The following is a 17,437-nucleotide window of genomic DNA, read 5'->3' on the forward strand; positions in this document are numbered from 1 at the left end:
ACATTATTACTATTATTAATTAAATAGTAACTAACGCAAAACGGCAAGTGCACATAATGATTAAACGGCCACTGGATAATGATTATCTTGCTGGCTTAAGCGAAATAGTAAAGGTTACACTGGACACTGACAAATATTGTAGGTAATTTAATTTATATTTTTAACAATGAATATTGTTATCGTTTTAATATAATATAATGTATTTCAATTGGTGAGAAAAAAACACAAACAATTAAGCAATGCAGTAATTTTTTTCGACCTTTGCAAAGAACAATGTTTACCTAATAAATAAGTAATAATTAAACAGCGGGTATTACTAAAAATTAAAATTAAAAAAAAAATATCAAATTGGCATACTGTATGAATTGCAAATTTTAATGTCATATAAACTATAATAATAGTACCTACTTAAAATTTTCGTTTATAAATCTATATACATAATACAGTTAGATTTATATAGACAACAAATAGGTTAATATTGTATACCAAATAATAAATATAAAACATGTAATAATTTAAACAATTTAAAAAGAAAAAAAAGCAATTTAGTAAAAATATAAAATACTAATAATTGTATTTCGTTACAAAGTATTTTCGTTTTTCAATGAGTTTTTGGTTACATTATCAAATTAACTAAGCAAAGTAGTTTTAAAGCTTAAAGATTATCTATATTGAAATTCTGGAATTTTAATAATAGTATATTTTTTTCACAGATTTAAATTCCTAGTCAATAGCTGTTTAAGAATGACTCAATTTCTTTCCCGTGTGTAGGTATACATTATATTGCTCAAACTGAATATTTGAATTTACAAATTAATTTTTGAATTATCATCAATATAATATGTACCTACTATAATATTTTTACTCAGAAAATCTGAAATCACTTTTAATTAACCTAACTTTCCACTGGCAGTTTAAAATAAAAAACTATAATTAATGCTGAAATGATTTTTTATAATTTTTTTTTTTTTAATATCAATTAAAGTTAAACTAAAAATTATTCTTCCATAAGCGATAAACTATAGAAGAGTATTAAACTCACATTTATTATTTCAAGTTCGCATATTTAGTCTTTAAAATCAAAAAAAAATGTTCCAATAACTTTAAAAGACTATTTTTAAATATAAATTTATTTAATGACTGAAATATTGAAATTTAAATTGAATAATAGTTAAATGGTATATTTATAATGTAGAATAATATATTATTGTATTGATATATGTTATTAAATTCTATTAATATTTATAATCGTGTTCGTTAGTTACATTATACTAACATTTAAACAACGAATAATTTAAATGATTTAAATACCAATTTATAAGTGTTTGAATAGTTGGAAATTTGATGGATATTTATGCTTGATTCTAGATATTATCTACATAAAAATAATTTTAAAAATGTGTATTATCATTGTTTAAAAGTTAACCTATATAGGTCAAATATATTTATGATATAAGCATAATATGGAAATTACAATTTATAAGACAATGTTGTAAAAACCAACCCTACGCCATATATTGGAATTGACCAAATTGTTTTCAAATATTTCACAATATATAGTGACCCACGTAAACGTTTTGTTTTTGTCATAGATCTTAAACTATATTCTTAGTATATATTACGTGCACAAGGCTTGTTTGTTTATTTATGTAGATATATGTTATTTTATTAAACTACATAAATTTTAACCTTCAACCATGTTGTCATTTTCTTATAATAAGTTAAATTTCAATGGATTATTTTCGATTAGGATACTATATATTATATAAATATTTAGGCAGTAACAATACATTGACAAGAATGCTTACCATAACAAATTCAGGGACAGTGTTTTTAAATTTATTTACAATATTCTGTCCATGTGCGTGTGGTAAAATAACATAAAAACAAATACCATTTTATAAAATGTAAATTATTAAGTTTTTATTGTTTGTTTATTCCCCAGGATATCTTATTATTATCAGATGCTTCAATGGCGATAAGACCGTGTATCTACCTACTTACATATTTTGTTATGACCTCTCGTTATTGAGGTGCCTATAATAATACCTACCTATAATAATATCAATAGCTATTTACCACTAAAGTCTGTTTTAGATGACAAGTGAGTTACGAATTACAAAATATTATATAATACTAATAATATTAGGTATAATGTATATATTATTATATAATACAATTATTAAATATTAAATTAACCTATCCGGTTATAATTTCCCAATTTTGAAATATAATATTTCTAAGAGATACTGATTAAGTTTTTTTTTAATTTTTACTATTTTAAAATATTTTGGTTTTAAAAAAACGTTGCACCAGATGTCGGAGACTTATATCAGCTGTCACCACTGAATGGATTGTTTGTTACAATATGGTCTCTGCGAGAGATATCCGGTTCGCCTCGGAATAGCGATTTATCCTGGAACATAGCTCAGAAATAATATAATATTTAATTTAATTAGTTTACCTACGGATCTATAGTAAGATACGGAAGTAATCCCAGATAAAACTATAAAAGATATTTGAAATATAGAAAAAATTAATTTACGGTAAAACCTTTTCATTAATTGAATTTCAGTGATCTTCAATAGGTTTATCTATACGTCATAGTATACGAACAAAATATTATTTTTCGATTTTATATTCTTTTCTGGTTTAAAAATAATAGTAGCCCGAGTTTCACTTAAAAAGTTATTTGATTCTAACTAGAAACAATATTTTGAATTTCAGTCTATCATATCGTTGAATCTTGACTATAATACTATTAATATTTAATACTATAATATAGTATTATAAGACATTATAGGTAAATTAAATTTATTTATCTCTTAGCTATTCCTAACAGGCACACAAGTCTGTAAAGAGCAAATATCCATATTATATACTTATGTAAAATAACAGAAGAATATAACGCAAATAAACAATAACCAATTTTTATATTACCTACTAATTAGTAATCAGTAATCGCCATAGGAATATATAATTTATATTATTATATACCTACAGAGAGTTTTACCGTATTTGCCTTTGCATAAGCTCACCCTCCGATTATATATTATATAAGACACGGATTATTATTGGTTTTTGCCTCTACTAGCCTTCCACTTAAACTTTGAATTTAACTTTACAGAAATTAATATTTTAGCTTTTGAAATATTTACATAAATTAGTTCTATGCATTTTATATTTTATATTTTAAAGATACACAAAACTACAAAAGCATAGTTTTTTACTGTGGTTCAAACAAACGACCAAATTAATAAATTATAATAATCTTGGAACGCCTTGAGTAAAATAATATTGTCCAAAACCACATTTTAAGAATATAAATAAAACTAATTATTGACGGAGACAAACTCTCTGAGACAAGCTATTTATCAATATTATTTATTTTATTTATTTATACCCATTTGGAAGTACGTTTTAGTGTTATACTGTGTTTTTTTTTCTGGTTAAATTGATACATCGTATTAGCAGTGGCGTCTTTTTTTTTTGGGGGGGGGGGGCAGGGTGGCCCTCTTCTCATTAGCAGGCCGGATATGTGCTAGTTTTGTGCCTTCATATAGTAGCTAATAGGTAATATATTTAAGTATCCCTCTGCATAATATGTATTAACTATTTAGTTATTGTTATCTCTCAAAAAAATGGGCTATTTATGCTTATGATATTAACCTTTGATACTAACTAGTGAGTATAAAATTATGTAAGAAGGCTATTTGTATTGAGATAAAAATGCAATTGTAATGTAATTGTTAGCGAGTGGTTTTTTTTTCAGTTTTATTTTGGGCCGTTCAAAAATGTTGCCCCTCCCCCCTCTCAAAAACTGAAATGACGCCACTGGTCTTCAGTCTACTATACATTCATAAACTGTGTAATTGCCTATATATATTACATGATGTTGTTTACTTGTGTCTTGACGTCTTATTGTGTTGTATAATCATGATATTATAGCATAATGACAACTCGAACGCATAGAGATATAGAATTTAATTCGATTGGGCAATGAAAAGCAGAAATGTTTATACTGTTTTATAAAAAATAAATTACCTCCAGTCATGCTCATAATAATATATTATATGAAGCACTATACAGAGTGTTTCACCAAGCAAACTAATCCTATATTTCTCTTTCATAATAATGAATTTATGAAATTTCTATATTTTGGACTGTTTTAATATATTTTCAAATATTAGAAACTTTTATAACATTAATAAAATATGCCCTGTGGCGCTTTTTGGAATATAATACGAAAGCTAGCTAGCTATGGTGATGGATGGAAAATTATATATATGTACCTATATTATATGTGGAAATATTAATCTATTAAGTATACCTTATATATTTTTTTAAATTATCCAAATTCCAAGTATATAATGTAGGTACAGTTAGGTATACTAAATTAAATATTACATAATATATTTTATATTTTTGTAGAAACCACTTTTAAGGACCATTATCCTTAGTTTATATATTTAATAACTCAGAAAATACTCATTCAAATTTTGATTAGAATACATCAATATCATTTTCAAAAACATTATCCATTTAACAATTCATTAAAATTAATCCGTAAAAAGGGGAGATTCTCTTTTGAAAAAAAGTTGATATCGACGAGACGGGACACTTATTTAAATGGTATGAAAAAAATCTAATTATTTGAAAACTAAGTCCATATAAGTACACTTAAAAATTCCAAAACTCAGGATTCGAATAAAATATGCAATATGCAATATTATTAAATCAATACACATATAGGGATGAACATTTTTGGTGATTCGCCAATAATAGGTATATAATAGGTTCTCCATACTAGTTATTTTTATGCATCAAAAATAAATTAATCATACGAAATATAAACACGCGTTTATCGCTCTCTATATTATATTTGCACTATGCTTTTATATCATAACAAGCACCGCGTGACTTCGCTATCCACAATCGTAAAAAAAAATATGAAATATTTACCGCACCGAGACAACAATCTGGATGCAAATTCCTCTGCGAGCGTGTTATCCTCCGGCCTTTTGCCATAAAACACACAAATAACGTGTACCATACGAATATTATAATAATATTATTATGTACGCCGGTCAGAATATCTCCCAACTGCGCTTCTTCACGGTAATAATATAATACAATTCGCAAAAGGGGAAAAATGAAATAATAACCGTCTGACGAATGGCGTAGAGTATTATAATAATTACAGAACCGCCGTCTTTTATTGTTTGTCTCTTCGTCGTGTCACAAATACGATAATCTATCGACCGGCCGGAATCTTTTTACAGGTATCTATTATATTATACCTACCTATGTACATATAGTGTGTACATATAGTGTATTATTATGTTCATATAGTGTGTAATTATATTATTACGTCGAACGAGGAGGGAAAAAAATCGACCGGAACAGTCGCATACGCCGTAGTTGGCCGTTTGCGTCATAGGTACCTCCTCACAGGCGTCATCCTTATATATATAAAAGAACAGGCCTTTTTTGTGTACCAATTTTGTGACGACGCTATTTAACTTTTTTCCAATTTTTTTTCACAAAGTTGTTCCAAATACCTTCGTGAGTGTCACCACGTCGCCCGATTTTCAAAATTTTGATTTTAAAGGGTTGTAATTGGCAAAAATAAATTTTTACATGTAATTTGTATATCTATATTCATATAATAAATAACAATAGCAGTCGGCCGATAACGGGAAATACGGTACGGCACGGCGGTCCGAAGGTTTCCGTCTACCTGGACTCTGACCTTTTTTTTGTGTGTGTTATGAATTGTTCCGAGGCTATATAATAAACTATTTAATGAGTTGTATAGAAAACACTGACTAAAAATAATAATACATTTCGTCGGTCGTAACACGTTTATCGCATTTCGACTAGGCTTCGTGTCACCTCTCTTACAAAAAATGTAATCGAAGCTGAAATTTTGACCGGATGTGCTAAGGGAGAAAAAATATTTTTACCGAAAATACCATTATACCCCAACGATTTTCCAGTTAAGTTTAGAAGAGTTCAGTTTCCAATAAAAGTCTGTTTAGCAATGGCAATAAACAAAGCTCAAGGTCAGACTTTAACTTATTGTGGTGTAGATTTAGAAAATAACTGTTTCTCACACGGACAATTGTATGTGGCATTTTCTAGAGTTGGAAGACCTGACCATTTGTACGTTTATGCACCACAAAATAAAACTCTAAATGTAGTATACCAAGAGGTTTTGACTTAAACCATATTAGAATTGAGCAACTACGTATCATTTGTAGATATTCATAAAAAAAGTTATATATAATTATAGAAACATTTTTTAATAACAATATGTGTATCAGAATCATTAGTATCATTTGTAAATACTATTATTATTATTTTTGTTGTCTTTATAATTCAGCAACTACTACTTTTTTAGCACTTGATAGAATTAAGTAAAATACATTTTTTCTTCTTTAAAACACAACAATTTGTGTTGATTTAAGAATTTAATTTTGATAAAACAAAAACTACACACGGGCGAAGCCGGGTAATTCAGCTAGTATTATATATAAGACACACTGCAATATAACATTTATACATAACACTATTAAATCGCTCGTGCAATATGCAGTATCAAAACCCTCACCGCGGCCCGTTTCTTTTCATATTTTTCTACCGTTTCAAATCTTCTTTTTCTCCCTTCTTCGCGACAAAACGGCAAGAACCACAAACGGCAAATGCTCACGGCGTGAGGGCGGTGTGTGGTGGGTGTGGACGTGCGGTAAAAAATAATAAATCGATTTCCTCTACCGCGGCACCCCCTTCACGGTGCCGTATACATTATACGTATAGAACATTTATATACAATATACATAATATTATATATAATATCGCCTACATATTTATACGATATTTTATATTATATTATTAAATATTATCACCGCGACGACGACGCATCGCGGCCGTGTATAATAATAATTCGTAAAAAAGTAGGTATATAACACGCAGCGACCACGATGGTGTGTTATATTTGATTAGCATCACATTATATTATAATAATATCCGAAATATGCGTTTATATAGATTTTTATTTATTATTAGATATCATATATAAATATATAATATACACGGTAATATAGGCACCTACTAAATAACAAATGTGTGTGTTTTTTTTTTAAATATTATATTTATAATATTATGCGATTTAAAGTTGTTATAACTAAATTACTGTGAGAAAAACATAACTATTCGTAATTATATTCCTGCACTCTTTAGGCCTTATACCCATTATTGTGCCTGTATAATCAGTGTTGAAAAAATAACATATGGCACGATTAACAGATAATTTATTAAAGTTTCAAAATATTACATTATTTTATAACTAAAAATTGATAAATTGCAATTAATACAATATATTCGTTGAATTTGTCAGTAGGTAGCTACTTGTGGACCAAGATGATGTAATAATATTGATGTTAAAATAAATTAAATTCTACTATGAAAAAAACTATAGTTATTATAGTAACCTATAGCGAAATTAATCATATTGGTACATTTTGAATCTTGATTAAGAAATCAATCATTAACCATTTTTAATTTATAAATATAATGAGCCATATAATAGCCGTACAAGGTGCCCCATTTATATTTCTACACCTATTATATCGATAAGTTTAACTTTTTTTGAAAATATTATTTTAACATACCCAATTTGATGTTATTGCGAAACAAAATTTTAATTGTTTAATTTTTTACTATTTTTAATAACATCATAAAATACGCATTTTAATTTCATAATTTACAGCAGAATATTTTTCGGAATATTTCAGTACATACAAATCGAGTTTTTAAGAAGTAGTTCATAGGTACAAGACAGTATATATTTAAAGTTTAGACAGTGGAGAAGCTAATATTTTTTGGGGTACCCTTGTGCCACTTAAGTCCGCTTATCAAAACTTTAAATACTTTTAACTATAATTAATTACTCGTTGTCTTGCAATAAAGCAAATTATGTATAAAAATATTTTCAAAATAATTAAAACTTTTAGAAATAATGAGTGTAAAGTGTGGACACAAAAATGTGTCAACTTGTTTGTAATGACAAATTTAATGAATGAATACTTAATAAAATGCATGAATTTTAAATCATAAATATATATATATATACAGACCATATACATTTTAACCATCGGTTAATCATTGTTTTTTACACCAACGCTGCATGGAATAATAATATAATAATTAATATTAAATTTAATTAAAAAGCGCACCTTTATGCGGTCTACAATCAAGTTGACCGCGTAATAACTAATAAGTTACATATATTAAAGTTACATTACCGATTTACATTTATAACTTGTAACTTGAATCAGTTACGTAATTTTCAAATAACTTTAAAATGTAGGTAGGTATTGTATTATTGTAACTTAAAATAAAAGATACAATAGTTCAATGTATGAAATAGCAGCACGATTATTACTAAGCTTTAAAGTTTAAAGTTTAAACCTCCAATTGGCAACAATTATTATAGGTTATCTATCTGTATTTCAAATTTCCAATTTTTAAATTGGTGTTCATTTAGGTATTGTATAAATAAAAACAATATTTCAATACTTAAAAAATTAAAACTCGTCCAATTATTATTTAAATGTAACTTAAAATACATAAAAGGTAACTATAACTACTTATTTTGCTTTATTTTCTGTCTTCACATATTATTGCCATATTAGATGCAACAATAGTAATATTACAGAAACAATTATATATAGTGTTATAAGTGATATATATAAGTGTATCATTTTATTTCTAATATCGTTGATTATAAATAGGCACTATATATAAATCATTGGACCTATTTATAATCAGTGATAATATTAAAGGATTTGTTCTAATATATTTTGGTGTGATAGTTTGACTCATTTATAGGTTAGGTACACAATATTGCAGTATAACTTGTAACAATTGTAACCAATTGCATCCAATCGACTACAGCCTATGTAGGTAACTGTCGCCCGTCATCCCTGCAACATTTAATATCTTGGCTACGCAAAAATAACACCCGAGACTTTGATTTTTGACTCAAAAGTCATACGGTAAAACCCTATACACAGGGTTGGCATTACGTCGATAAGTTCACCTAGCATTTACGGAACATCACACGTGTTGCTGACGCGTATAACGATAATATTTTATACTCGCTTAATCGTAGTCGTATGTCGTCTAGACGGGCGGCGGCGACGGTTGGGCGTTTTGACAGCTCTGCGTAGCCACACCTCGATGGCCTTCCATTGGTTTGGTGTTCAGTGACGACCGTGTGCGTATATATGTATATATTTTTATTTTTATTATTATTGTTATTATATTAAATGATGTGTGTGCACTGTGCACACAGCACACATTCGACGACTGTTTCACGTCGGACCGGACGTAAACACAACAATTATTATTATTATTATTTTTTTTTTCTAATAAAAAGTAAAAACTATAATATTTGAATATTATATTCACATATTTTTGTAGCCGGCCGCCGTCTCGCCGTTTGCTTCCACGATACGCTTTTAAAATACATAAATTAATATTTAATATACTTTGACTATTATTACATCGTATAATGTATATCTTAAACCATCGCTGAGATACAATATCCTGCGCATGGATATAGTGTTATGTAATACAGTGTTGATGATATTCTAACAATATAATTTATATCCAGCCGCGACACTATAATATATACAATGATGTCTAAAAACGCCGACGGTGAAAAATTGATTTTAAATCGACAAAAACAACGTAAACATTATAACATCAATATAATATGAATGTGTGTATTCGAAATGACAACTATATATTATATTATGTTGAATAACAGTATACTGTCTATACTGCAGTACCGTGATGGTATATTATCATAAAGAAAACCGAAAATGTGTCTAATATGCTATACGCGTACAAGTGGGTTCGTCATTTAGAAGGGTAGTTAAAAGACATTTTTTTTTATAAATAATATAAGCAGTATAATAGTATTGTACATATTTTGTATACGTCAGAATAATGTTATTATAATTCTACTTTGATACAACTTTTTTAATTACACCATCTCACAATGACTATAATAGTGAAACTCGGTATTGCAATAATACAATATTATTCAACCATAACATATACGCCATATACGTCTGAAACTAAATAATATTATACAACAATATAAATTTGAGTTTAACGTTCCGTACGTTTTGTTCCGAGTCTCCGAGATATTATTTAGATTTTCATTTCCGACATGACATTAATTATTGTTGGTATTTTAATTTTTAATTTAATAAAACTCAATTCAAAATGTACGTTATTGTATATTTCGAATTCGTATATAAGATAATATTTAAAAAATAATTAATAGATGCATCAATAAGTTATGTACAATTTATAATGTGATATAGGTAACATTATTTGTACAGCATAAACGATAAAATAAAATAAATCGTTCTAATATTTTCTACAATCTATTTATTATAATTTTAAATTCAAAATAAATTATTTCTTTATATTGTATAGCATTACAGTTAGTACGGGTGCTAGTTTGGGTGCTAATGTATTATGTTAAAAATATTAAAATATTAAATAAGCCAACTATTATAACCATTTATAACCATTATAATTAATTAAACCTCTATACATTTGCAGGCAACTGCAGTAAATTACCATAAACAACTCGAATGTTTTTTCATTATTTTATAAACCTATTAAAAAAATAATTTTTAAACTTTTTTTAATACCTACTTATTACTTATTTTATTCCCACAATCTATAAAAAAAATAGGTACAATAAGAGTATCTCGGAGTTATTGATATTTACAGAACTGTTTAGTCAGGGTGCCATTTGGGTGGAGGCGAGCTGAAATTTTCCGCCTTGGCCTTCAGTTTGCCAATCTTTAATTGCGTATTTTCCTATTTGTTTGATATCCTAATTTCAAATATATAAGTAACTATACTAACCAAATTTATGCGTTCAAAAATTTAAAAATAATAAAAGGAAATGATAAAGTACTTACCTAAAATTTAAATATTTTATATTTAATTTATTAATTTAATGGTTATGTATGAAAGCTAAGTATGTTTTTGGAAATAAAAATTCTATAGTGCAAACACGAAAAACGTTTTTTTAACTGGTGGTCGTGGGAAAAAATTGGGTTTTTAAATTGTTTTCACACCCTTAAAAAAACTGAAATGGCGCCCGTGTATTTAGTATTGAATAGACTTAATTTGTAGAAGCCACCCATTACTGACCGCTTCTAGGGTTTTAGATAAAAATGATTACCTACGAGATAAATAGATTAGGTAACTATACCAGTTTCTTTTAAACTTAAAATAATATAACTTTGAAAATTATACTTGATAAGATTTTAAAATAATGTTGAACAAAAAACAAGTTATTTATTAATATTGCATGGTGCATACCAATTTATATCGCCACGTATAAGTATTAAATACAAATTTACATATATTAAATATGTTCAATAACTATGTGAGGCTGAATTTTACTTGTTTTGATGACTAATATTATTGTTTTAAATTATCCATAAAATATATTTTTGCAATATTTACAATTATAACTCCTTTTTTTTAAGCAGCATAAACTATATTATATAATAAACATTATACCAAGGACTTATTGTCTTTATGGAATAATGAATGATTAAATGGGTGATTCACCAAAAATGCTTACCTCCATTTTTTTCTTCAATAACGCAATCATTCAAAATATGATATTTGGAATTTTCAAATACATATACTTGACGACCATATTTTCCAATTCTTGAGATTTGATGCGTAGAAGTGTCTTGCGGAAATACAAACTTCTGTTTTTAAAATCACTCCCCACCACATTTTTTTGTACCTACTAAAAATATTTGATAGGTAATTTTTCTGAAAATGGTGACGCATCAAAATCAAAATTCAATCTAGTAGTTTTTGAGTTCTTTAACTTTGTGAAATAACTACTAAGTATAATAATTATAGGTTGATGCCTGATTTGGAAGATATGGGAGTTATGGTGATTTGAAATCTTTAGTAATTATTGATTTATATTTGATTCTGCTTAGGTACCTATATAAAGTCATTTATGAACGCTGTCATTCAAAAAAGTAAATGACTTGAAAAAACGATAACGATAAAAAAAATAGTAAAGAATACAATATTTTTATAACTATTATTTTGTAATGTCTTACGAAATGCCAATACTTCTACGAATAATTATTTAATTTATTGGTATAATTATTTAAAACGGTTGTTTAATGTTAAAAAAATTACTCTATCTCTTTTTAGCGCAAGCTTTGCTTTTAAAAATAGAACCAATACTTAATTTATTTTATCTTATTATTATTTTTATCATCTACGTATATTAGTAATTTTATGTCAAATAAATATTAATATTATTATAGTATATAATATTATAACAACTGAAAGTACCTACGTGAAAGTCAGAAACTATGTGATGTAGGATGACAGTGTTGTGTAAGTTTCCTCGCCACCTTTCCTTGTTAAACGACATAATATTAGATCGTTCATGTTGTTTAAAAGTATGAGGTATTACACGTGGTGCGTTTTTTTTTTATTGTGGTGTCTCCGGTAGGCCTAATCCACATCGTAAGCGAGAACCCGCGAATGCCGATCGACTACAATTATAATAATTTACGTAGATTGGTACAGCGAAAACTGCACTTATCGCGGATAACATGCGTCTTATAATCTTGTACTCTTATACAGTAGTTCATTAAAATAACACATAATATAAATAAATAGATAAAAATCACATTTAATAGGTTTTAATTTAAAATTTTTTATTTTGTCGCAGTACGTCATTCGCTCAATTCCAGCTTACTAGACAGTGTTGAGTTTTAATGTTTTTAGTGTCCTTAGCCACTGGAAACACAAGCAAGCTGCAGGCACCTAAGGCATTCGTATATTTTGTCACATTCACGTACTATTATTATAAGTCCAAGGAGTAAAAATGAGTTAAAATATAATGCCCTCCCTAGATGGGTGCTTATTTAAATTCAACACTGTCCTAATAGGTACTATAACTTTATTATTATTTATTATTATTATAATTATATTATTATTATTATTATTATATTTTCCATATTCTATTATAATATATTCTATTTTATTTATTATCATTTAGTGATCAACCAAAGTCCTAATTCTAAGTCTCCAATTTCTCACTTCGATTGGACCTCTCTATTCAACATATTATCTAAAAATATGTCGCAGAACTCCTTCGTAAACATTTTTATACGGTCCTGAAACGCTGTGTTTGTGTGTGTATGAGTATGACGTAGGTATGTGTAATGCCAGTCGACGATAGTTGTGATGTGTTGGACATGGAGATGAAATGTTGACCAACGAGGGGATTACAATATTAAATAAAATAATAATTACACATAATATACGAATAAAAGTATAAAACGCCGCGAACAATTTTAATTCCCATCTACTAAATTTCCGAAATCCTCTAGACACTGAATTATCTCATCTGCCTTATCGCAGATGCACATGACCATGGCCTATAATTATTAGTATATGAAATAAGTTTAAAGCTATTATAGTACTTGCGTAATATTGCATATTTATATACTACTATAAATTACAATAAATACTCAAAATACTTAATAATAAGTATACTTATAATGTCTAATAAGTATAATGAGTCTAAATATATAAAATTATTTTACTTGTTTTAGGCATCTAGTTTAGCTTATCTGAGTTGACCAAGACTTATATCAAAATAATTTTTTACTATTACTCGGATTCAATAACTTTTCTGTAAAGCGGAACGGTGATGAAACATTGAGATACATATAAAACTATTTCAGATTTGTGTTCTGAGAAATTAAATCTTTTGTTAATACATAATTGCATTCATTGTTGATGTGTCTATCCAAATGAATCTAAAACGGTGTAATGGTTTTATATTGAAAATAAAAAAACTATATTCTTTACGAATAATTAAAGAAACTAAGGAAATTTAATAAGAATCTTGGAAAACTTTTAGAAATTATACATTAGAACCGTTAATCAGAAAAATATAAATATTATACATAAAAACTAAAACTGATGTATATTATTCAAATGTATTTTGAACAAAATTAAAATATTAATAATATTAAATTCTAGTCAAGTCTAGGAAGTGTCACTACTGGGAGGCTTCTTTCAACAATCCCATTCATGTTCACGTAATATTTTTAGCTCATATTCTTATTGTGCCCCCAGGGTACAGATTGTATATTTCATTAAAAAAAAAAATAATAATAATAATATTAATAAAAAACTAACAGTTACAATAATATATGGTTAATTTCTTATATATTAAAATAAAATATTAACATAATATTATAAACATTAAACATATTACCTATTTATAACCAGCATATTAAATTATTACATATAATATGAATAACTTGTTTGTTGTTTATATTCCTATATTTTATATTATCTTTGTAGCCAACACACGATAATAATATGAATTAATACCAAGTACTAAGTAGATACCTATAGCGCCCTCCACAAGGGCTGTCCTTTGAACGAACGGAGCTTCAAGATAAATACAATTTGTGGCGCCTAAAGTTTTAGTTTAATTTAGTTTGGGTTATGTCCATATTGCAATCATCATTTTATTATTGGAATACGTAAAAGATGTGAAAATATTATCAGCCATTATACTTGAATACTTCACTGAATGTTCACTAAAATACCTACTTACTTAGGTATATCTTTAATTTTCTAGATCTTAAATTTGTACATTACCTCGTATCTTGTAAAGTTTTAACTGTACTAGTACCACTAGATAATATATAAGTATATTACCACTTACGTCTGTCAATATTGGAACACATTCATAAATCAGTTTGGAAAAAAAATAAACGAAACGTACAATATTAGGTACCTATATATATTAAGTAATTTAATTCGAAAATGTATTGTGAACGTTAAGAATTAAAATTGTACAATTTTAATATACCATGGACTTAATGGAATGATAAATTATAAAATGGTTCTAGGCACTTGGGATAATTTTTCATTTTCTGCAGTGATAGGCATAATTACACTATTGAAACTACTTAGTGCTATAACGTTATAGTAAAACGTCAAATAAGAAATATCACGTAAACGTTTATTTCAGACTTATTTAGTCAAGGTTTCACTGCTAATATTTACTATATTCATCAAATTATACATCTTGTTTCTTAACTATCATTAAGTCGCTTATACCATTTTGTAGGTACCTATACCTGATATACGTATTTATTAGTGGTATACTGGTATATATTATATGCAATCTATTTATATGCAAATCAATAATTGTGAAACATTATCAATGGCCACTGCAGAAGGCTGAGGGTGTCTTTTAATAACAATAAAAAAAGATTTACCTATAGAGATCGTTAAAATTGTTCACTTACACGATATGGTAGGAATAAAATATTATTTCACGTCTCGTAAATATTTGAAATAACAATAAATGAATAGTTGCGATGATATTTTATTCAAAGTTAATCAAAACAAGGTCGGTGTGTGTGCTTATAAAACTAAAACACTAATCAAAATTACATAATCTCAATGGCAATTTAAAAAGTACCTACGATTTGAGTTAATGACATATATTTCATGACCTACATTTTATACAGTTCCTTATTTTTTCATAATGACAATGTCTAAGTGACTATTTTGCTGTATTTTCAACTACCTACGTATAGGTAAGTCGTACACGTATATATTTTACGTAAAACGAATCCAAAGCACGTTTCACGTACAGGGTACAATAAATCATAAGCCATATTCGTTGGCAGATCATAAATAAATTTTTCTATAGAGAAACGTTCAAAAAGTAATAAAATGTTACACGCAAGACAGATAGTAAAAAAAAAGGTTCAGTTTTCATACATTTATAGGTATTTGGTATTTGTACTGGTATTATAATATAGGTATATAATTATAGGATTATAGGAATACAACTACGTAATCAATTTTGGTGAAATCGTTTTACTTAAATATTTTTACAACAATAATATTACTATATAAATATATTTAAATATAAGATAGGTACTACAATATTATTACGCTAAGTTTTTAAAAAACACACGACACAAAATTGCGAACAATACACGGTACTTATTCGTTTGACATAAATCAAATACACTGAAACTTAAACGTTATTATTATTTATTAATCTGTAAGTTCACCTTAAAATCATAGCTATCATAAAAGACAATCTATGACAGACATTCGTCCGCGTGTAAACAATTAATCAACCAGATCTGAATAAATGCAACAATATGGATAAAATATTAATCAAATTAAACGAAATATTGGAATTAATATTCTATTGCTACTTTGCTCCAAACGTGATCAAAAGAGTGTAAAGGGAATTCCTTCGTCTTGCTTCACATTTAAACTAGGCACTTACATTTTATAGCTTAACTTCTTCCCTCACGATTATAACCAACGATTCTATACCCTTATTACTTATTCTTTCCATGAAAAGTCTGGCGGATCGTATACGCTCAGTAAATAGGTATATTTCCAATCGACCTATCAAACCTCTCCTCTAAAATTGACTGTCCCGAATTACTATCTCGTGTCAGTTTAAAATATGTTCCTTGCCACCACAGGTATTTGTTATTCTGTCCCTTTTCGCATACCTCCCTCTTCGTATACTTATTTTCTTAACTCTATCAAATTATTTGTATCGTGTTCATTGTTGCAAATACCGATTCATAATTTTCTCTTCCGTATCAGCCTGACAAGCGTCTGTATTATCTATTTATATTTATATCGCTGTACTATTATATTACCTTGTTGTATGAAGTTCGACCCGTGTTGTAAAATAAAACAAAAATAAATAGGTATTGTTAAATTTAATGATTTAAAGACAAATTAAAAAAAAGCTTTTTAACATAGGTACTCATTTTCCTTTCAAACAATATACAAATTAAAGACTTTGTGTTGTGTACCTATCTGCAATACTATATACCTAATGGATAATGGATAATACATCTGGATTAAACAAATATATAGTAGGTTGTTAGTTATTTAAGAGAACGCATACGCCCGCCATACGTCCGCAATTCTGTGTTGAAACCTGTTTAATAACGGTTATAGGTTCCCTATAACTTAGCATAATTATTACAAAATCAGTTTTTAAATTATTTGTGTATAGTAATTTATTCCATTCCACTAAATAAGTAAAAATGTACTTTTTGTGAAACTTATACTTTATATAATTTTCCTGAACATGTTTTACTATTTGGATAGGTATTCTAATGATTCTGTCTAACAATGTAAAAAATCACTGCTGAATCATTCCGTTACTAAGAGGATGCCGTACACGCGGTTTTTTAGGTGTTTGAAATAGGCAATGATTTATTTAAAATAAGCTTTTATTACATTAAATGTCATGTTTTTTAGATTCTGAGTG

Source organism: Metopolophium dirhodum, chromosome 6, assembly GCF_019925205.1.
Source record: "Metopolophium dirhodum isolate CAU chromosome 6, ASM1992520v1, whole genome shotgun sequence".
In the NCBI taxonomy this organism is placed as follows: Eukaryota; Metazoa; Arthropoda; class Insecta; order Hemiptera; family Aphididae; genus Metopolophium; species Metopolophium dirhodum.